The sequence below is a fragment of the Piliocolobus tephrosceles genome, chromosome 6, assembly GCF_002776525.5.
Source record: "Piliocolobus tephrosceles isolate RC106 chromosome 6, ASM277652v3, whole genome shotgun sequence".
Classification (NCBI taxonomy): domain Eukaryota; kingdom Metazoa; phylum Chordata; class Mammalia; order Primates; family Cercopithecidae; genus Piliocolobus; species Piliocolobus tephrosceles.
Window position 1 is genome coordinate 62930459 of NC_045439.1, and position 18783 is coordinate 62949241.

At 34.9% G+C, this 18783-nt stretch overlaps 1 pseudogene; it reads left to right on the top strand.

Annotated features, from left to right (window-relative positions):
• Positions 1 to 13496: 13496 nt before the first annotated feature.
• Positions 13497 to 16718, top strand: LOC111549484 (annotated as a pseudogene).
• The last annotated feature ends 2065 nt before the right edge of the window (positions 16719 to 18783 follow it).

The window sequence follows — 18783 nt, forward strand, 5'->3', positions numbered from 1 at the left end:
TATTAACTAAACCAAGTGTAGAGAACAATAAACAAATCTCTGAACACATTTCCCAGGGACTGATATTCTACCTGAAATCAGTTGTGCACTGTGTAACTTTTATAGATAACTTTATTCTTTTGTAGTTGATGCTAGCTACCTCAATAAAACATTTTAAGCTCATGAAAAATAAGACAATGGCAAAAATATGGAGTGTTCAGTTAACAGTCATACAGAAGAGATAAGTAGAGAAGAGAGATAACAACTGTCAATCAAGTGGTTTATAAAACAATTTTAGGGTAAATAATTGCAGACAAATATTTAATATCTCACACCAAGATTAATTTGCTATTTTAATATCCACACACTTAATCAGTATTTTACTGATCCTTCCATATTCATAGTCTTTTACATATGGTAGTATATTTCAAAATACTTTTTAGCAATACTTCATGATTTTCTGTAGTAAATTATCTGAGTGAAAGAAAGATGTAATTTTTTATTTTTATTTTTTATCTTTTATTTATTTTTTATTTTTGAGACAGAGTCTTGCTCTGTTGCCCAGGCTAGAGTGCAATGGCACGATCTCGGCTCACTGCAACCTCCGCCTCTGGGTTCAAGCGATTCTCCTGCTTCAGTCTCCCAACTAGCTGGGATTACAGGTACATGCTACCACATCCAGCTAATTTTTTTGTATTTTAGTAGAGACAGGGTTTCATCGTGTTGCCCAGGCTGGTCTTGAACTCCTGAGCTCAGGCAATCCACCTACCTTAGCCTCCCAGAGTGCTGGGATTACAGGCGTGAACCACCGCGCCCAGCCCAAGATATGTAATTTTTACAATATACTTTTTAAAAACAGAGTGAAGTGAGCAAAGAAAATCTGGGATAAAATTCATTTGGGAATTATAACTAGGTTGATGGCAATTTATCCTAAGCAGATATAAGTCTAATAGTGGGTAAAAAGTTCTCTGCCATTTTACAGTGAAATTATCCTACTTTCATTTATTTGAAAATTATTGAAAAATTTATATTTTTGTTCCATTATATTCATTGAATTTTTATATTAAGTAATTTGTGTATTATGCTATGTAAGTTTTCTGTGACCACTTTAGTATTCCCTGAGTATTCCTTCTGTAATTCTTAGGATATTTGAAATGTAGACGATAAAATTTGGCATTTAGGTATATGTCATCTACTATTCAATATTTATTGACTGTGCATTTTTTAAGTAAGCTAGTTAATTGTGAGGTTCTTAATCAAATAATTACTTATGCTTTCTATTGTGTCTCCTACATATTAGGAATATTTTCTTCATTGCATTTCATTATTGCCTACAAAACACATAAGCAGTAGGACTATTAGAGGTTTCTCATTCTTTGGAAGTCAGCATTTTTCAGTACTTTCATCTGCTAGTTTAAAATTAATTAAAACTATTAATCTATTAGCATTGTGACCAGCTACAATTATATACTTTTCCAATTTTTGTTTACTCTATTTTTACTTTGATTTCCAAATGCTATAGTCTTTAAGACAAATGCAAGTAAATAGGTGGAATTTTAACCTATGAAACTAGCATTTTGATTCCTGTCATTCCTGAGCAGGGTGACTTGAAAGTTATGTGATTTAGGTTCCTTGATCTGCCTGATAGCCTGCCCTTCTGACTAGTAGTGAAATTTATTACATGTCATGCGCCAATTTGACCCATCTTACACTGAACTCTTTATTGCCAATATCTTTGATTATGCTGTCCTTTGTATTGAGACACATATCAGCAGGAAGTCACCCTATATATTCATCTAGAATGTTCAGAAGCTTTCTTTAAAAGATAGGATAATGGAAACACAATACATATGGATTATTAGAAATTTTACTTTTAGAGTCATTTCCATTCCAGTTTATTCTACATTGTGGGATCAAAATAAGCAGTCTTCTGCTGGAAAAAAAAAGGAATGACTGATACTGAATTTTTATTTTCTTAATGTTTGAATCTCTGAGAGCTTTTTTGCCTTTTGGGAGTGGTTTAAAAAAACAATAAGCCTCTTGAAGCTAAAGTAGAGCAACAAAAATGCCCTAAAACAGAAAAAATAGAAATATTACAAAATATATATCTTTTATTTCTATCAAATTAGTAAAAATTAAGAACTTTGTTATATTTTATGAATTTAAGTGTGTGATAAGATTTCTCACATTTACTTTTGGTTGGAATGTAAATTGCTACCATCTTTTACAAACAGCCTTAAGGTAATTAGGTATAATGTCAGGTAAAAAGCCAAGTTATAAAATTATATGGAAGATCTCCATTATGAAAAAAAACTATGAAAATAAAAAAAGTCAGTAAGGAAATACATCAAAATATAAAATGATTATTATTGAGAAGTAGGATTATGGGTAAGCTTGTTTACTTTTATACTTTATTTTAATGTACAAGTAAAATAGATTTTTGACATTTTCCAAAAGCTAAGTATGTATAATTTTTATATTTAGAAAAATATCTAAAAAGTTTTTTTTTATAAAAAGAGAAATAATGGTTTTAATGAATGTCATCCTTAGGAATAAATACATGAATGGCAGCACTGCCATATAATATGAATATTCCCTGACACTACATACTGGCTTTGGTATGATGTTTTATAATATTTCAAAGAAATGTATATTCATGGCTAAATTAAGGCAGAAAGTGCAATTTAACTTTTAAAATTCCTTAAGCAGAAACTGCAAAGTTCAGTGGGATGATCTAGCTACCCTGTCATTATTTCACAGTAGAAATTCTTCCTCTTCTTTCTCTTTCCTTTCCTTACATTTTTTTTGGGCACTGACTATGTAGATGGCATTGTATTAGATCAAGAGGATATAAAAAGATAAACAGCCCCTATCTTTTAAAAGTTTGCAATTCAGAGCATAAACACTCTTGGAAACCTACTGTATTTGAAGAAGCTAAACTCAAAGAGATTTAAAAGTAGAAAGTCTTTAGGGACAACACATATTCAGGTTTAATTATTACAAGGGATGTAAAGGACCTCTTCAAGGAGAACTACAAACCACTGCTCAGTGAAATCAAAGAGGACACAAACAAATGGAAGAACATACCATGCTCATGGATAGGAAGAATCAATATCGTGAAAATGGCCATACTGCCCAAGGTCATTTATAGATTCAATGCCATCCCCATCAAGCTACCAATGAGTTTCTTCACAGAATTGGAAAAAAACTTCTTTAAAGTTCATATGGAACCAAAAAAGAGCCCGCATTGCCAAGACAATCCTAAGTCAAAAGAACAAAACTGGAGGCGTCACGCTACCTGACTTCAAACTATACTACAAGGCTACAGTAACCAAAACAGCATGGTACTGGTACCACAACAGAGATATAGACCAATGGAACAGAACAGAGTCCTCAGAAATAATACCACACATCTACAGCCATCTGATCTTTGATAAACCTGAGAAAAACAAGAAATGGAGAAAGGATTCCCTATTTAATAAATGGTGCTGGGAAAATTGGCTAGCCGTAGGTAGAAAGCTGAAACTGGATCCTTTCCTTACTCCTTATACGAAGATTAATTCAAGATGGATTAGAGACTTAAATGTTAGACCTAATACCATAAAAACCCTAGAAGAAAACCTAGGTAGTACCATTCAGGACATAGGCATGGGCAAGGACTTCATGTCTAAAACACCAAAAACAACGGCAGCAAAAGCCAAAATTGACAAATGGGATCTAATTAAACTAAAGAGCTTCTGCACAGCAAAAGAAAGTACCATCAGAGTGAACAGGCAACCTACAGAATGGGAGAAAATTTTTGCAATCTACTCATCTGACAAAGGGCTAATATCCAGAATCTACAAAGAACTCAAACAAATTTACAAGAAGAAAACAAACAACCCCATCAAAAAGTGGGCAAAGGATATGAACAGACATTTCTCAAAAGAAGACATTCATACAGCCAACAGACACATGAAAAAATGCTCATCATCACTGGCCATCAGAGAAATGCAAATCAAAACCACAATGAGATACCATCTCACACCAGTTAGAATGGCAATCATTAAAAAATCAGGAAACAACAGGTGTTGGAGAGGATGTGGAGAAATAGGAACACTTTTACACTGTTGGTGGGATTGTAAATTAGTTCAACCATTATGGAAAACAGTATGGTGATTCCTCAAGGATCTAGAAGTAGAAGTACCATATAACCCAGCCATCCCATTACTAGGTATATACCCAAAGGATTACAAATCATGCTGCTATAAAGACACATGCACTCGTATGTTTATTGCGGCACTATTCACAATAGCAAAGACTTGGAATCAACCCAAATGTCCATCAGTGACAGACTGGATTAAGAAAATGTGGCTCATATACACCATGGAATACTATGCAGCCATAAAAAAGGATGAGTTTGAGTCCTTTATAGGGACATCGATGCAGCTGGAAACCATCATTCTCAGCAAACTATCACAAGAACAGAAAACCAAACACTGCATGTTCTCACTCATAGGTGGGAAATGAGCAATGAGATCACTTGGACTCGGGAAGGGGAACATCACACATCAGGGCCTATCACGGGGAGGGGGGAGGGGGGAGGGGGGAGGAATTGCATTGGGAGTTATACCTGATGTAAATGACGAGTTGATGGGTGCTGACGAGTTGATGGGTGCTGACGAGTTGATGGGTGCTGACGAGTTGATGGGTGCTGACGAGTTGATGGGTGCAGCACACCAACATGGTACAAGTATACATATGTAACAAACCTGCACGTTATGCACATGTACCCTAGAACTTAAAGTATAATAAAAAAAGAAAAAAGAAAGATTAAAAAAAAAAAAGAATATTATGTAGCCTTAAATAAGAAGGAGATCCTTGCCACAACATGGATGTACCTGGAGGACATTCTGCTAAGTAAAATAACCCAGACACAGAAAGAAAAACATTGCATGATCTCAGTTATATGAGGACTATAAGAGATATATGTATATTTTATAATATGTATATATTATATATATAATATGTATATATTATATATTATGTATATATTATATATAATATGTGTATATTATATATAATGTATATATTATATATAATATGTGTATATTTTATATATATATATATATATATATATAAAAAACACACAGACATAGAGAATCAAACAGTGGTTCCTGCAGGTAAGTGGTAAAAGGAGAGACAATGGGGAGATGTATGTCAAAGAATACAAAGTAGGATATGTAGGATAAATCAGTTAGAGATCTAATGTGTAACATGACATGCAATTCTATTATATTAGATATTTTTGTTAAATAAGTAGATTTTAGCTGATCTTGTCTCAAAAAAAGTAACTATGTAAAGTGATGAATATGTTGATCTGCTTCGCTATAGTAACCATTTATCTATATGTACTCCATACATCATGTTGTAAATCTCAAATATACACAATAAAATTTATTTTAAAAAGAATCTCAGAATCAAGACATAAAACTGTTTTCTTTGTCTCATTTACTTAAGACTGACTTTATAATCTATTAGCTCAACTAGGAGAGCTGTTGACTTGCTGGAATGATGTGACGCAGGATTTTTTTCTTGGTCACTTTGCAAGCTGGGGATCTCCAGCTGGTGATGCCTCATCCGGACTTTGCTTGACCATAGCTGCCTGCTGCAGGAGATGGCCTGCCCACTCAGTCTGCCCTAGCCGAGTCTGGCTTATGCAATGGTTCCCCAGTTCCTGAACCGTAACCAAGAAGAATGAGCATGTGCTGACATTGAAGAATAAGCAAAGCAGGGAGTTTTCTTGAGTGATAAAACAGCTTTCAGTGGAAAGGGGATACAGGGGGTGGGGTCCCCCTAGCTGAAGGCAGAAAAGTCCTCTCAGTATGGCTGAGTCTGGGGCTTTTTATGAGCTTAGAATCGGGGAGGGGAAGGCTGTAGGTAGCACTGGAAAAAGCACCATTCATTGATTAAAAGACATTAGTCAGAAAGCATCAATCAGGAAGCAGTGGGGCAAAGAGGAAGAGAAGTTCTCACTCTCAGTTGTGGGTTTCATGGTACCAGCAGTTCAGTCTTTCAGCTTTCAGGCTGTTTTTGGCTTGAAGGTGGGTTTCAACGGGGATCTGCCCCTATCTGCCTACACATTTGGCTGCTTCCTGTTGCTATGAGAAACAGATAACTTTGTTTCTTCCTGAATTATAAAGAGTGGGGTTGAAGGACCACAGGGGATAGAATTTTGAAACAGTTTCTCTGATGTGACATTAATGACTCTTTTTCCTAAAGTAAAAGCAAATTTAAAGGGATATAGAAAAGGGAAATAGTACAAATCTTTTCACAGTTGTTGTATATCACATAATCTAATAATTTTAGCAAGATATTTGGAGAACTTTTTATCTTTTGGATATTTATCTTCTTCAAGTTAAATGAGTTTAGCAACATAGGAACACAAAAAGCAGCGCAAAATCACTCAGGTGACCAGCAGGCAATGAAAACATGTTCTACAAATCCTTGTGATTATCCCCCACTTAGTCTTCTTTATTATTTTCTGTCTTCCTATGCTGTTTAAAGGATTCCCTTACTCAACACTACAATATAGCTCATTTATGTAAAATCAACTACCAATGCTAATTTCAGATGCAAAACACATATGCACTGAGGGGAGACCTCAGGGATAACATCTTTATCTTAAGTTTTATAGAGCCCAAGACGTTTTTATCTTTTAATTCTCTATGCAGCAGCTGCACTTATCTTTCGTGGACAGATTTGAAATGTAATGGAAATGCTAACAAATTTGCCACTATATAACCTTTTCTTTTCAGTATCATTAATAATTAGAATGAGTCACTCATTTCCTTATATTATTCACACACAATTGTGGTCATTACTGACCCCTTAATTATAGCTATTAGCCACCATAAAATTTCAAAGTACTTTTCAACCTTCCTATTATTTGCAAGCCAAGTATTTTACTTCAGGGGTACCAATATTACTGCTTCAATATTGAAGTATATATCTTTAGTAGCTAAATTTGGTATGAATCTACTCATAAAAAGGTAGATATCAATGAAGAAATGTCTCAGTGTTCTTCACACCCTCATTATCCTTACAAAATATTCATTTTACCTAATAATAATATAAAAAAGTACATATATTTTTAAAAATCAGATAAATGCTGAGAAGTCAGAGTCCTTATAGATGCACATATGATCAGTGATACTGCTACTTAGTTCCTTTTTTATTAACTTGTTTACTATTAGAATGCTTGGATGGAAATTACCATTTAAAAAATTTGCTTGTATAAGGGTGATAATAATAATAGCTAACATTTATTTTGTACTTACCATGTAAAGACATTATGTTGCCTTACTTGGAATATATTTTTAATTCACATAGTAATTGTAATATATGAGGTTAAATGATCTGCCCCAATTTGCATAGGTAGAAACCAGCATAACTAGGACTTGAAACTGTATTTCTGAATGGCTCCTGAAGCAGCTGCTCCCAGTGCATACGTTTAAACACTATACTATAATTTGGCCATTATTTATCTCTCTATCTAGGTGCCTCTAAGGAAAAACATAAATTTATTTACTGACATTTTAGAGCCATATTTTGCCAGTTCATTATTTTCTTTGTATCCTTCAAATTTTGACTTTATTATGTATTTATAAAATTTAATAATTTATGTAATTGCTTATCTTTGTACTCCCAGTGCATAGCACAATTCCTGGCAAACTGTCAATACTTAGTAAATATTTATTGAATGAATATATTTACACATTATTTTTATTTAAAAATACATCAACCTATGCATTTAATCTTGTTAATACCTATGATCAAATAACCGTTTGAGAAAACCAATCAGTAACATTATCCTAAGTCAATAAATCCAGTTCTTATACACCAGGTTCAATACCTTCACTGTATTCCTTGATATCGTTGCACCATCATTAATTTACTCAATTCCCTGTATTTAAAATTTTAAGTGGTTCCCCAGTTTCTGGCATTTGTATCAATGTTTGAAGGCATATTCCTGTACTTAGTTTTTTATATATAGCTCTAACTATTTAAGAAAGGTCATTGCTATGTCAATAGGAATGTACATTTTCAATAGACATTGGTAAACATCTATAAAGATATACCAACAGAAAAAGAGCATAATTAGATCAAATAATTTTTTTTTTTATTTTTTTTTTTTTTGCCACAAAAGGCTTGTTACAAGCCACCTAACCCATGTGTAAGAGTTTATGGATACTATGATGAATAGAGATTTCACATCTGTTATAATTACCTTCAGAAGTGGACATAGGATATATAAAAACACATGAAGCTCAAAAAAAAAAAAAAAAAGAAAGAAAAGAAAAGAAACCATCCAATTAAAACATGGTCAAAATTTTGAATAGACATTTCACTAAAGAAGACATAAGAATGATAAATAAACATATCAAAAGGTGTTCAACATAGTCATTAGGAGAATAAAAATTAAAATCACAATGAGATACCAGTACACAATAAATTAAAATAGTTAAAGCAAAATAAGACCAAACAATAAAAAACTGACAATAGCAATACCTGGTGAAGTTGTGGAACAACTGAAACTCATTCATGGCTAGTGGGAATGCAAAATGGTACATCTACCTTGGAAAACAGGCAGAAGTTATATATATTTGTACCACATCATCTCGAAATCTACTCTTGGGTGTTTCCAAACAGAAATGAAAGCTTCTGTGTGCAAGAAAACTTTGAATGTTTATAGCAGCTTTACTCATAATTGCCCCAAACTGGAAACAACCTGATATTCTTCACTATGTAAATGGATAAACTAAGCATGGTACATCCATAGAATAAGATACTACTCAGAAATAAAAAGAATTGATACATATCAATAACATGATGGATCTCAAATGAATTATGTCAAGTGAAATGAGTCAGGCATAAGAGGCTACATGTTGTGGGATATTCTCTATCTGTGTGTCTCTCTGTGTGTTTATAACATTTCTCTCTTCACACACATAGACACACACACAGACACACACACACATAACATTTTGGAAAAAGGTAAAACTACAAACACAGGAAATATCAGTGGGTTTCAAGGATTTGGGGTATGTGACTATGAGGCAGCATGGGACAATTTTCTTCAGCTGACAGAACTATTCCATATCTTGACTATGGTGGTTATTACATTACTTGCATTCATCAAAACTCATAGACCTCTACACCAAAAAAGTGAATTTATTGTATGTAATTTTAAACTGATATAGTTTGGATGTTTGTCCCTGCCCAAATCTCATGTTGCATTATAACTCTCAGTGCTGGAGATAGGGCCTGGTGGAAGGTGTTTGGATCATGGGGGTGGATCCCTCATGGCTGAGTGGTGTCTTTGTGATAATGAATAAGTCCTCATGAAATCTGGTCATTTAAAAGCATGTGACACTTCTCCCCTCAACTTGCTCCTGCTTTCGCCATGTGATGCTATTGCTCCCCCTTCACCTTCTGCCATGACTGTAAGCTTCTTGAGGCCTCTCCAGAAGCTGAACAGATGCCAACAGCATGCATCCTGTAAAACCTGCAGAACCATGAGCCAATTAAACCTCTTTTCTTTACAAATTACCCAGTCTCAGATATTTATTTATGGCAATATAAGAACAAAATAATATGCAAAATTGATACCAAGAGTGGGATATTGTAAAGTTAGCTGAAAATATGAGAGCAGCTTTGGAACTGGATAATGAGCAGAGGTTGGAAGAGTTTAGAGGGCCCAGAAGAAGATAGGAAGATGAGGGAAAGTTTGGAACTTCCTAGAGGCTGGGTCAATAGTTGTGACCAAAATGCTGATAGTGACGTTAACAGTGAAGTCCAGGCTGCTGAGGTTTTGGATGGAAATGAGGAACTTTTTGGAAACTGAAGCAAAGGTCACACGTGTTATGTCTTAGCAAATAATCTGTTTGCATTCTGTTGATGCCTTAGGGATCTGTGGAAGTTTGAACTTCAGAGTGATGATTTAGGATATCTGACAGAAGAAATTACTAAGCAGCAAAGCATTCAAGAGGTGGCCAGCTGCTTCTTACAACCTATGCTCAGGTAAGGCAAATAAATGACTTAAAGATTGAATTTAGATATAAATAGGAAGCAGAGCATAAAAGTTTGGAAAATGTAATGTCTAGCCATGTGGCAGAGAAAGAAAAAGCTTTTTCTTGGGGAGGATTCCAAGCAGGCTGCTGAGCAACCACTTGCTAGAGATATTCATGTACCTGAAAAGGAGTTAAGTGTTAATAGTCGAGACAATGGGAAAATATTTTGAAGGCATTTCAGAAATCATTGTGGCATCCCCTTCCATCACAGGCCCTGACGCCTAAAAGGACTGAATGGTTTTATGGGTCAGGCCCAGGACCTCACTACCCCAAGCAGCCTTGGAACACTGCTCCCTGCATTTTGGCCATTCTGGCTTCAGCCAAGGCTCAAAGGGGCTTAGCTACAGCCCTAGTGGCTGCTTCAGCTCCAGAGAGTGCAAGTCATAAGCCTTGGTGGCTTCCATGTGGTGTTAATCCTGCAGGCACACAGAATGCAAGACTGAAGAATGCTTGGCAGCCTCTGCCTAGATTTCAGAGGCTGTATGAGAAGCCTGCAGCAGGGGCAGAGCCCTCTGTTAGGGCAGTATAGGGGGAAATGTGGCATTGGAGCCCGCACAAAGAGTCCCCACGAGGGCACTGCCTAATGGAGCTGTGAAAAGGGAGTCACCATTGTGCAGACGCCACAGTGGTAGATCCAGCATCTTGCACCCACAGCATGGAAAAGACACAGGAACTCAATTTCAACCTGTGAGAGCAGCCATGGGGGCAAAACCCTAAAAAGCCACAGGGATGGGAGCTGCTGAAGGTCTTGGGAGCCCATCCCTTGCACCAGTGTACCCTGGATGTGAGACATGGAGTCAAAAGAGATTATTTTGGAGCTTTCAGATTCAATTACTGCCCTGCTGCATTTCATACTTTCACAAGGCCTGTAACCCCTTTCTTTTGACTGATATCTCCCTTTTGGAATGGGAATGTTTCGTCAGTGCCTATACCCCTATTGCATCTTAGAAATAACTAACTTGTTTTTCACTTCATAGGCTTATAGACGGAAGTGACTTGCCTTGTCTCAGATGAGGCTTTGAACTTTTGAGTTAATGCTGGGATTAGTTAAGACTTTGGGGGACTGTTGGGAAGGTATGATTGTATTTTGCAGAGACATGAGATTTGGGAGGAGCCAGGGATGGAATGATAAAGTTTGGATATTTGTTGCTGCCCAATTCTTATGCTGAATAGCAATCCCCAGTGCTGGATATAGGGCCTGGTAGGAGGTATTTGGACCATGGTAATGGACCCTTATGGCTTGGTGCTGTTTTTGGAAAAATGAGTGAATTCTCCTGAGATATGGTCATTTAAAGTGTGTGGCACCTCCCCCACCAACTCTGTTTCTTACTCCTGCTTTCATCACATGATGTGCTTGCTCCACCTTCACCTTCTGCCATGATTGTAACCTTCCTGAGGATTCCCCAGAAGCTCAGCAGATATCATCACTATGCATCCTGTAAAACCAGAAGAATCATGAGCCAATTAAACTTAAAAAAAAAATTACCCAGTCTCAGGAATTTCTTTATAGCAATGCAAGAATGGGCTAATACAAAAAAAAAAAAAAAAATCAAAAAGTAAAAACAGTGAGCAGAGGGTAGCCATATCACATGCTACCTTTGACAACTACAGGGCATTAAACATGCATGGTGTGATCTAGTATATGCAAGTGTGCATGTGTGTGGGTATATACATATGCATGTGTGCTTATTATTACTAACATTGCTTTGCAGCTTCTGGACTTAGGTTATAAAAGGTGGTTATCCTAGTTCTGGCCTGTATTGTTTTCCATTTTGACCCAGATTGAAAATCATTTAATTATTGTCAGTTTGGATTTGTTGCAGGTAAAATTAGTCTTGATGCACTCTTCTCGTATTACAGAGAAGGAAATGCTTATCTAGGTTGGTCAAGGGACTTTCTTTGGGGTCAGAGTCTGAAATAGATTTAACTTATTTATTTTCCCATGGGTCAATTTTTCTATTTTAGCAAGGTTATATAGGACTGCAAATGTATCAATATTGCTCAAAGCGCCTGTCTTTGAATATCTCATGATTTGTTTTGTCATACACGTTTGGAAATATAAAATTGTTCTTTACTTAAAGACAAGATTACATAGCTACAGTCTTAATGGAATTACGTGTAACAACTCATTTAAGTTCCTCTAAAGAAAGATACTTTTAAATTAAGATCATATAGTTGCCATTTTACTTGTCTTAAATTAAACTAGATCAACCCACATATGAAAAACATTAGAAATAAAACTGTGTATCACTGTTTACTTTAGATATTTCTTACTTAGTTTTTGCTTTTTGATTTGACTTCATATTTTTATGTGTTACTCTTTTACACATTTAGATTGTGGAGTTTAGTCAAAACCTTGGCTGAAAGGCATACCCAAAATAGCCCTTTAGAAGGTGTACCTCCATTAATCATTCTGAAGGGATTAGAATATTATATATATATATATATATTCTATATATATAATACATATATTTTTAAATATATATATATTTTTGCAATTCAGAATGAGAAGACTTTCTTGTGATATGGAGTCAATTCAGGTGTTATCACTACTGAAGAATATACTTCCGTAGGTACTCATTAAAAGTAAAGTAGTGCAGGGAGGGCATGCTGGCAGAAAGGAGTAGAAAAATGGGAAATGGGGAGGAAGATTAGTGTTCTTAATGTTTGTGATGATACTGGGGCAACAATGAAGGAAGGATAGTGACAGCATCACTCAAAGTGGTGTTTTTTTTCCCCTTAGAAATGCTTCCCCTATGAGACTTTTTTTAGTAATTATTGTTTCATTGCAATTTTACTTATTTTCAATTAAAAAGGTAAGACGTAGTCATATAGCTTTAACAAAATAAACACTTCAGAATGAGTTTTAAGCTATAACATTCAGGCAGAAATTTATTCAATCCCATTTATGATTTTATGTAATGTATTTGAGGTATGATATTTTAAAAAATATGTGTTTTAAAAAATCTTACAAATAAAATGTGAATGTACTAATTGAGAATCAAGCAATATGTTAACAATTTTGTAAAAACTCATATTTCAAAGTCAATATTCCTGCAGAGAATATGAATCATGAGCATAATCATGTTCTTCTTTTGATTTTAATAACATCACAGAACTTTTCCAAAAGAGGCATGGCATTTAAAAATTATGTTAGTATAAATGTGCACAACTATCATTTGTCAATTAAAAATAAATTATACCAAAATGAAAATTATATTAGTAGTAGAATCTGCAGACAATAAAAAACATAAATGATATTGACAGTTGAAATATACCATTTCTGCATTTTTAAGATTGTCTTCTCATACCCCCATTTTCTGCACACCCCTAACCCCCAGGTTATTATATGTACTCTCCTTAGAATGAAAGAATTTCCTAATATTATAGTATTTTGTTAATATTATGAAAATTCTTACTGTCAAGATAGATTTATTTGGACCAGACTATGAGGCAAGTGGTATAGGGCAGGTTGAGGAGACATTGACTTTGGGAAATGACAAAGACATGAGGGGTATGACAAATATTGATGGCTTAATCAATAGCCTAGAGTGAAGGACACCTATTAATACATGTTAAGGGCAAAATGAAAAGTGAGGTGACTGAATGTGCTATTAGGTTGAAATGGAGAGGTCAAGTTACATACAGAGACCCAGGGTTAATAGAAGTTAGCATTAGAGGCTTAAGCTGGGCAGAGAAAATGGACATTCCATGGTTTTGTTTGTTTACATGGATGTGTGTGTGTGTGTGTGTGTGTGTGAGTGAATGTGTTGAGTGTGTGATAATTTATTTCCTGACTTTATCAAGGAGGAATTTAAATCAATTATGAAAACACAGATATTGGGCCCTCTGCCTCTGGCTGTGATGGATTAACATGGGCTGAGTGAGGTGCCTGAAACAAATACAAGACAGAACAAAATACTATAATCAATGGTAGTTCTTTGAGAAAACCAGTCTCTTACCAGATCGACCAGGAAAAAAGATAGAAAACACAAATTACAAATTAGAAATAAAAGAGATAACATCACAGAAGATTCTATAGCTATTAAAAGTATAATTTTGGCATATTATAAACAATTTTATGCTAATATATTTGACTACATACAGGAAATAGACAAATTATTTACTCAGTCAAGAAAAATAACCCCAAATGTCTTATAGCTATTAAGGAATTTAATTTGCATTCAAAAGTATTAACACAAAGTAAACATCAAGAAATTACACTAAACTTTTAAAGTGGAAATAATACCAATTCTATGTAATTTTCTCTGGAAAACTGAAGAGGATTGAATATTCTACATTTTATTTGATGAGGACAATATTATCATAATACCAAATTTAGAAAAACTTTATAAGAACAAGAAACAACTGTATAATACTTTCCAAAAACATAGATGCAAAAGGGTCAATAAAATTTTAGCAAATGAAATCCAATAATACAGTGGGACATATCATGACCAAATGGAAATTAGCCCAGAATAAAAGATGGTTTTTACATTGAAAACTAACTAATGTAATTCACCATATTAGAAAGGCATAAAAGAAAAAAAAAATATGATCATCCCGGTAGATACATAAAAATGCAATTGACAAAATCCAACCTCCATTTCACCCAAACTCTCAGCAAACCAGGAATATAAATAATGTATGCAATTTGATTGAGGACATCTGCAAAAATCCCGCTTCTAACAGTGTACATACTGATGAAAGACAGTGCTTTTCCCCTGTGATCAGAAACAAATCACTCTCTTACTACTTCTATTCAGCTTTGTACTAGAACTGGTAAGTAAGTTTATTGGGGTTGCAGGAACAAGATCAAGTCACAAAATTAATTGTATTTTAATATACTACCAACAAATATTCACAAATTGAAATTAAAAATGATGTCACTTATTATAGCACTAAAATTATTAAATACTTAGAGATAAATCTGACAATGTGTAAGATATATACATTAAATCTAGAAAATATTAGAGAAATTAAAGAAACTGTAAATAAATGGATTTATGTCTCATGTTCATAAGCCAGAAGGATAAATATTATGATGTAGATTTTCACCAAATTAATCCATTGATTCACAATCAATATCCTAGCATGAGACTTCTTTTTCTTTTGTAGAAATTGGCAAGCTAATTCTAAAATTCATATAGAAATACTAAGGAACTAAATGCAAGCCACAAATTTTTAAAGAACCTTAAAAAAGGAGAAAAAGTGTATGGCAAACACTACCTGATTTCAAGGCTTATTATAAAGCTTGAATTATCAAGAAGAATGGCATCAAGATAGACAAATAACTCAATGGAACAGAAGAGGGAATCTATAAATAAACTCTCATACACAAAATACTGATTTTTGACAAAGGTACAAAGGCAATTCACTGGAGAAAGAATTGTCATTTTCAAGAAGTGGTTCCAGAATAATTGGATATCTATATGCCAAAAACAAAACAAAACAAGACAAAAAACATGAGCTCTGATCCATACTCAGATGCTTTGAACCATGTAAAAATGAACACAAAACACATCATAGACTTCAATGTAAAGCCTAGAACTATAAAACTTCTAAAGGTAAACATAAGTCAGTTTGGCTATAGGATTTGGATTTTTTAAAAATCATTTCCTGAGCTAAAATTTCTTCAGGGATTCATAGGCTCTGTTTAGAACTCTCTCCCACAAGGGAAAAGGAGCTGCTATAAAGAATTTAGTGATGAGGAAATAATACAAGTAATATTTCTTTCATAGCACTTTCTTAGACATTTTGCCACAAATTGAAAATAGAAACACAGAGCCTGTGAGCAGCAAAATCTAGGGACAGAGTTTGAGCTTTGCCACTCTCACCATCCAAAGACTGCTGAGCCCCCATTCATCTACCGCCAACCACTTCTGACACAGAACATTCAGTCATGGGTAAAAATATGCCAGTGCAGGAGGCCAAGTGGGCTGAGCAATATGTTGTCATGAAAGACTGCATGATGCCTGTAACTAAGCAAGGAACTGATTTTTTTTTTTTTTATTAGGAGAGGAATCTTCTTTCAGTTGCTTATATAAATGTTGCAGGAGCCTGTAGGTCATCTTGGAGCATCATCTCAAGTATTGGGCAAATGACAGAAGCTGCTGAGAAAAACAGCAGATGGCTTGAGAATACAGAGAGAAAATGGAAAGTGATCTAAGAACTATCTGTAAATGATGTACTGTCCCTTTTGGAAGAGTTCTTGATCCCCAAAGCTTCACAAGCACAGAGCAAAATCTATTAAAAGTGAAAGGAGGTTACTGTTGTTATTTGGCTCAGGTTGCTGCTAGTGATGATAAGAAAGGGATTGTGGATCAGTCACAACAAGCACATCAAGAAGCTTTTGAAATCAGAAAAAGGAATTGCAATCAACACATCCTATCAGATTGGGTCTGAACTATCAGCTCTCTGTGTTGTATTGTGAGAATCTGAACTTTCTGGAGAAAGTCTGCTGTCTTGCAAAGACAGCTTTTGATGAAGCCGTTGTTGGACTTCATACATTAAGAGTCATGTAAAGATAGCATGCTAATAATGCAACTACTGAGAAACTACTTGACATTCTGCACATCAGATACCCAAGGAGATGAAGCTGAAGCAGGAGAAGAAGGTGAAAATTAGCTGGCTTCTCAAATTTATCTACTTCATTCTAAAACACAGTGGACCATTTGTCATCCACATGCTCCCCTCCCCCAAAAAAGGTATAGGTTACTTCTATTTGAATTTCTGTTTTTTCATATATGGTTTTTATGTTTGACATTAGAATAGGACCAATTAAGATTTAGGGAGTTATATGTTTTCATCTTTAGGTGGCCAATATGGGGATATGAAATTTTCATATAAGCTATAAATGTTTGATATAGTATTTTGCTAGATTGTGGCTTCACAAGGACCTCTGTTATAACTGCCTCTATGTCTAGGCAAAGGAAAGCACCTATATATTGGTGTGTCCTAACATGGGATAAAAGGGTAATTTGTTCCAGTTTTAGTTGTAGTTGTGCCAACTGTAAGGAAGGAAAAGTTTCCATAACCCTTTTAGGGTTCCTGGCTAGGTCTGAAAGAAAACAAAGACAGATTAATAGGATAAAAGCATAAAATATTTGTTTAATCAAAGTTTTACAAGACATGAGAGGCTTCAAATTGAAGACGCAAAGACTCAAGGAAAAACTGTCCATTTTAATACTTAGATGTGATAAAGAGTAGACAGCCTTGCAGAAATGTAATTTGACAAAAAGGGAGTGATCTAATGCTAATAAACTGAATGGAGAAACAAAGCCAGGCCTGCACGTTTATATTTTTCTTGTGCTTCTACGTGTGGCATTCCTTAAGACTCCTTCTGGAATAAGGGTCTTATGACCTACTAACCTACTAACAGATAAGGTAGGTCAGGGAATTTCTCGTATGGCTAACTCTCAAACAGAAAGGCAAGAAAAGGCTAGAATAATATTTTTATATTTTATGTTTGACTTTGCAGGAGAGGATTTCTGGTATCTTTGACCTGCCTTGGGGAGGAGAAATTTCAGGGTCCATGGCCTGAGTTGGTGAAGAAAGGGGACCAGGATAAAGAAGAACAGGAGAAGGTCAGAAAGATTTTACTTCTGAGCCCCTTTTTTCAGTTCAGCATGCCAAGGCACTGTACTTTGGGAGTGTTCTGAGCCCTAAGAGTGGGAGTATTTACTAGGTTGTTGTAGAAATGGGTACCCCATAGGCATAATATCCGGAACATGTGCATGGGTGGAATGCAGTTTCAATGTGTACACCTTGGACTATAGCTTCGGAAATGTTCCTTTATACAAAGCTGTCACTCAGAAATGATTCCTATTCTTTGTAAAGTTATCTGTTGTTTGCTTTCTTTTTTTTTTTTTTTTTTTTTTTTTTTGAGATAGTCTTGCTCTGTCACCTAGGCTGGAGTACAATGGCATGATCTCAGCTCACTGCAACCTCTGCCTCCGGGTTCGAGCCATTCTCCTGCCTCAGTCTTCCCAGTAGCTGGGATTACAGGCAACCACCACCACACCTGGCTAATTTTTGTATTTTTAGTGGAGACAGAATTTCACCATGTTGACCAGGCTGGTCTCGAACTCCTGACCTCAAGTGATCTGCCTGCCTCGGCCTCCCAAAGTGCTGGTATTACAGGCATGAGCCACCATGTCCAGACTTATTTTTGCAATTCTTATTTATTTATATTTAAATATTTTAAACAACCTAACAACAAAAGTACGAATAAAGATGCTGTAAAATGAATTGCTTGATATCCATTACTTCGTGTATATCGAGTGCGGCAGTAAAAGAAAAAACTCATGTGTTCAACTTTTTAAAGGTATTTTGCTTTTGTGAGTTTTAAAAATACTTCCCTAACATGAATGTGCTGTAAAAACAGTTAAAAGGGAAATAATTTGAGATGATAGCTATTTTGTTTAACGTCTTATGAAATTTTCATGAACAATTTAATCTTAATCATTAAGAACATGTGTAATAAACTGATATAAGTAGAATACAAGATTTATGAATAGAAAAAATAGAAATGTGCTCTCCATTTTTCTTCAGCTTACTTTATTTTTCATTTAATTTTAAGTTAGGAATTTTTAAAGATATTTTTGCCAATATTTAATTTAGAAGGTATTACCATTGTTTTTCTCCTGCTTTCAGTGTACACTTTTGAAATGTGACTGATATTAATATGTAC